The sequence below is a fragment of the Aethalodelphis obliquidens genome, unplaced genomic scaffold, assembly GCF_003676395.1.
Source record: "Aethalodelphis obliquidens isolate GAN/ISIS:26980383/991018 unplaced genomic scaffold, ASM367639v1 scaffold61, whole genome shotgun sequence".
Classification (NCBI taxonomy): domain Eukaryota; kingdom Metazoa; phylum Chordata; class Mammalia; order Artiodactyla; family Delphinidae; genus Aethalodelphis; species Aethalodelphis obliquidens.
The window spans coordinates 7150665-7156433 of NW_020838005.1; positions in this window are offsets into that span (position 1 = coordinate 7150665).

Genomic DNA, 5769 nt, shown 5'->3' on the forward strand with positions numbered 1-5769 from the left:
AGAAGCCCCAAACGACGCCTGCCGAGCTTGCTGGGATCCAGCACAGCTCCGAGAATCACGTTCCCTGACTCTTCCAGTGGTTCGTAAGCCTGGATGCCCTGGGTCAGGTCCTCCCCTGCTTGGGATGCTGGAACAATTCCACTTCCCGCCCACCCCGCCTGGTGCAATGGGACAGCGCAGAGAGCCCTTGTGCTGCCCCCCAGCCCTGTGCCACCCCGAAGGGGCGTCCGATCCCGGGGAGGCTCTCGGGGCAGTGGGTGGTGCCCAGGCCGGCCCCCCCTGGGAAGGGGAGTTTACTGGAAGGAGGCAGAGTCCCTTGGGACCCTGGATGTCCTCTGACAAGTGGTCCTTTCTCAGGCTCCAGTTGTCCCCACGTGGAGGAGGGGGCAGGAAGAAGAAGCGATTGGATTGAGGGATTCCCTGTTTGACAGAATGGTTTAGGAAATAAATACACTCCAGTCCTACAGAGCTGAACCAGGCCTTACCGGAATATCTCCCAGGGAATTTCCACCCACTCCGGCACCTGTCCCTGCCAGCCAGGAAATGCCCCCCGCGGACTTATCTCCTCGCAGTGAGTGTGGGTGACTGCTGTCCAGAGCCCCCCAATGTTTGCGGTCTCTCTTCCTGAGTCGGTTTCCCTCGGAGACTGCCTAGGTGTCTCCACCGCTGTTTGCTTTGAGCCTGCGAACAGGGTATTTAAAAATAGCCTTATCTGAAAGCTTCAGTGTGCCTGAGCAGTTCCCATCAGATAGGCCCACGGTTGTACTTGGCCTGTGTGTCCTGGCAGGGCCACACTACTGTCCTCCTCCAGTCTCTTCTTCTCAACTGCAGACTCGGGGCTCTGACAGAGAGCATTAGGAAGCGGGAGACGCTCTGCTCTTGCCAAGAAGCCGAAGAGAATGCTGTCGACAGAGCGTAAAAACCCCTTTCTAAATAAGACGGGTGAGATCTGCAGGGGCCGGGGCAGTCTCAGTCTTGACTGATGTCACCAGTGCATGAGGTACACACTTACTGAGGCCACCAGGCAGCTAATGTAGCAACAGGCTGTGTCTCGGAAGGAAGAAGCTGCACCATCCCCGAAATGTCACTTCTGCTGTCCCCATACTCTGATCATCACCTTCTGTTCAGCTTTTCCCCACCAGCCCTGTCACTCAGCGAGTCCCAGATGGCACAGAGACCGCCAACCATGGACCCCACCGCTCTAGCACTGCTGTCACCCCCGCCCCCGTGTCCCCATGTCCCCTCTCCCCTCCTCACTGGGTTTGGATTCCTTGGTTCAACACTACGGTTGCTCCTTTGCAAAACACTTTAACTTCCTCTTCCTTGTCCTCCCGTGTACCTGCCTGACACATCCCCTTGCCACCGTCTGCCTGCCCTGTGTGCGCCCTGTGGCATCTAACCATTGCTGGAGGGAAAAACAAAAAACAAAAAACAAATACACGCAACCACATTCACTGGATTTGCATCACACTGAACGACCACAAGCCTCAAATGGGCAGCCAGCACTCCTGGGTGACTTGACTACCCTTCCTAATAAGTGAACATGCCCATTCGCTGAGATAATTATTTCAAAACTTCTTTCTTCCCAAACCTCCAACATTCCACCACCTCCAAGTCACTCTCCTATTTCACAGAGAAAATAGGAAGGATCCGATGGGACCCTCCTCTTCCCACCAGAGATTCCCTAACCCTCTCATCTTCCGCCTTCCCTCTCGCTACAGTGGAAGGGGTGTCTTTACTCCCCTCCCAGCCCCCTCTCTCCTCCTCAAGAACTTCACTGCTACAATTACTTTCTGCTCTCTCATGCACCCTCAGTTTCTCCCTTCGCATGTCTTAGATGCTGACACCTTTATTACACATTTGTATTATGATTCGATACATTGTTAATATACAGTGCACTCTATTATGTATTTATTTTGTTATACACTGTTTCCAGGAAGCCAAAAATTGTTTCCCTGACTTTAGGACTTTGTCCAGCTGCTATTTCTCTGCTGGCTTTACAGCAAACTGACTTGAGTCAATTTCTTCACTTTCCATTTTCTCCTCAACCCACACAACTGGACTTCTGTCCCTACCCCTGGACTGAAAGGGCTATTACCGTTGGAATAAAAGACAGATGATCTCCACCTTGCTTGAAAACACTGTTTCTCTCTCTGTCCACCTCTTCCTCGATTTCTCAGCAGCATTTGATATTGACGACCGTCTCCTTGAAACATTTTCTTCTTTTAGGCTCCCCGATGCCCCCTTCATCCGGTTTTCCTTGTACTTTACCAGCTGGTCTTTCTAAGACTCCTGTGACTGTTCTTATTTCTCTCTCAGACCCCTAGGTGCTGGAGTCCCCACGCTGCTGTACTTGGCCCCCTCTTCTATGTCTACGCTTTCTTCCTCGAGGAGTTTATCCAGGTATGGTGCTTTGTAATATCATCCAAACACCCAAATCCACACTCCTAAATTTATGCCTCTGACATTGGCCTTTTCCTGAAGTCCGGGTCCTTATAGCCAACCACCTACTCACTTCCTGCTTGAATGTTTGATAGACATTTAAATATAACACGGCTGAGACAGTCTCCCCGACTCATGGTCCCCTCAAACTTTCTCATCTCAGTAAAGCCCCCGTCCCCCAATCCAGCTGCTGGCCAGAGGGCTATCCTTAGTCTCTATTTCCTGCACACTCCACATCCAAGCTACCAGTGGACCCTGTTGGCTTTACCTCCACAGTATCCAAAATACATCCCACACTAGGTCCCAAAGTAAATCCCAAATCGGACCGTGTGTCACCCTGTCCACAGCTGCCACGGGCGTCCAAGTCACTCGCGTCCACTGTAATTGACCTCCAGTGGATGCCACGTCTGCCCCACTTCCCCCATACTTTCTACATAGATCTTGCTAACACTTACATCAGATCATACATCACTCCCCTGTTCAAAGACCTCAAAACACTTCTGGCCCAATCCCAGTAAAACCCAGATTCCTTACTCTGACCTACGAGGCTGACCCCACTCGAGCCGCACTGCCCACCACACTCCCTCCCGCCTCAGAATCTGGGTCCTTGTTTTTCTCTCCAGAACACTCGTTTTCCTGATCTTTGCACGGCTGCAGTTTCAGCTGAAATAGCACCTTCTCAGAGAAGCCTTCCCTGACCACGTGGTAAAGCAGCCCTCCCCCACAAGGCAGGACACTGCCGTCACCTTTTACCTTCTCTGTGGCACTTAAAAGTATTTAACTCGTTTGGAGGCCAAATTAGAGTCATTTCCCTTGGGGCTGAAAAAGTGTGCAGTCCCATCTGCAGGGGTGGAAAGGCCCAGTGGCTTCTCGAGTGCCCTTTGAACTACACGGCTGATGGTGATGGCAGATCTCCAGGTGCCCATCCGTCCCTCAGCTCATGACCTGTGCTCCATGCAGCCAATTCATACTGGGAGCTCTTTGCAGGAACTAGATCCCACTCATCCGCTTGGTGTAAGCAGGTGATATGATCTCGAGACGGCTACAGTGCTTCTCTCCAGCTGTTCCTTCTACAGAATGGGATTCCTGACACCTGCTCTGACCTGCAGACATGGACTTCTCCCGGGAATGAGAGACAGGAGCCATTCAAGACATGCCTTCCCTGCCTGCTTTGTCCCTTTAAAGGTTTCTCCAAGTGTCTGTAGACCACCTGTGTCAGTCTCCTGGAGTGTTCGTTAAAAACAGATTCCTAGGCCCCGTGCCAGAGCGGCACACCAGAACCTCTGAGTGGAGCCCAGGAATTTCCTGGGAATGTGCATTTGCAGCAGGTGCCCCAGGTGACCCTCACGCAGCCTTCATTTTGAGCACTGCCACTTAAGATGTTCAAAAAGTTTGACACGAGTTCTCCACACAGGACAGTAATGCTAAGCCCCGTACTTGGATGACAGAACTGCGATTTGAAATACATGTCCTGTGGGTCCGCTATCCAGCAGGGCTCTGAGTTTGACCCATATATTCTGAATCCAATCAGGGTCACCTCTGGAAGTGGCTAATGTAAGAGCGGCTCTGGCCTTGGTCAAATTCAGGAATCATGAATGCCTGCATCTCTCAGTTTCACATCTTGAGCTCACATAGCCCGCACCGGGAGGCTCCTGACGGAGACACCGCCGAGCAGCCCTCCTTGGGGGAAGGTACCATAAAGAAAGGCGAGTGATTCAGGTGACTGTTCCTCCCTCCAGGCCTCCCTCCCTCCCTCACTCCTCCCACTTCTTTCTCTTTCAATTTAGTGCTTGGCCCTGTGTGTGCTGTAACAGGAACAAGATAAAAGGAAGCACATGTCTCCTCTTTATAAATATATTCTTTTGAAATATTTTAATTTCACTTTTTCTAACAGCAATATAGAAACAAACAATCATAAAAAATAAAATTATAAATTGTCCATAGATTACGTAATAGCACTTGGTATTGCTACACGGAGGAGGCCTGAGGCTGGGTCAGGTCATCTCAAGCTTGCCCGGGCTCCCCAGGCCTGTGATCACTGCTGAGCCCACGAAGGCGTCAGACATCACCCTGCGAGGCAGTGTCATGGAGACTTCGAGTTTTACACCCAGGGGTCCTTGAGGGATGGCAGGGAGACGGGTAGATAATGAGTAAAACTGCAACAGCATCGTATACGCGTGGTAAAGCTGGAAGGCTGCCCTGGGGAGCTGGGCACGCAGGTTAGGCTGCGACTGACTCAGGTGTTTCTTGACCCACAGGAGGCAGGGACTTCACAAAGCCGAACTGACTTGGTTAGTTGCCTGTGTTCGCCATGGAAATAAGGACGCTAACAGACACTGGACAGTGAGTAAGAAAACACACCTGTCTTTTCCCCGCACTTCTCTTCCTGACTTCTCCTCCCCCCTTATCCCAAAATTAAATTCCCTTGGCATGAACTAAGCACAAAAGCTGAGACATCTAACCTATTCCAAAAAGTGCGCCTATTGCAAAACCTATTCCATCAAGTGTTCTTGATCTCAAAGAATCATTAGGTCAACTGAGCAACTAAATTGCCCAGTTGACTCCGACTCAACTGGGTTGACGAAATTCAGGTAAACCACTCAGCTGTGGCCGGACCCAGCTTTTTTAGTTACTGTAATGACTGGTTCCTAGAAAGAAAACTAATCAGTTTGGCCCTCTTTTCAGTTGTGGAATGCGCTTGCCTGTGTGGGTTCAAGTGTGCGTATGTGCACGTCTCTGAAGAGTGAGCTTGTGTGCAGGCTGGCCGGCCACCTCAAGGGCTCTTCTGGAGGACAGCTGGCGGGCACGCCTCTGTAGGACTTGGCAGCGCTCAGACAGAACCCCTGAGGAGAGGCATCAACTAACTAGAGAAAACCTCCCTCCTTCCTGCCTGCGGAGGAGCCGGCCTGAGGAGGCCTAGCCTTCCACCGAGGGCTTCTTCATGGACAAATGCTCTGCGCCTCAGACTTCTGCCACTGCTCAGAGTCGAAGGAAAAACAGATCTTGGCTACGTGGTAATACCGTCTTTGAAGGAAGCGTAAACCCTCCGGCTCTTGGAAGCCACAAGAAAACACCAAATTCTTTTCTAACTAGGGACCGGTCATCCACAAACTCCCACTCCTGGCCCACAAGAGAAAAGCAACCGCTCCCCAGTGTGGGTCATGGTGTGTGTGTGTGAGCATGCCTGGGCCCCACTGAAATTCTACAGGAAGACGAAGCATGAAAGACAGAGCAACAGGACGCCTCACATCGACAGTGGAACCCGGACGCAGTAGGACTGGTAACTCGGCGTGGCGGGGGGGGGGGGGGGGGGGGGGGGGGGGGGGG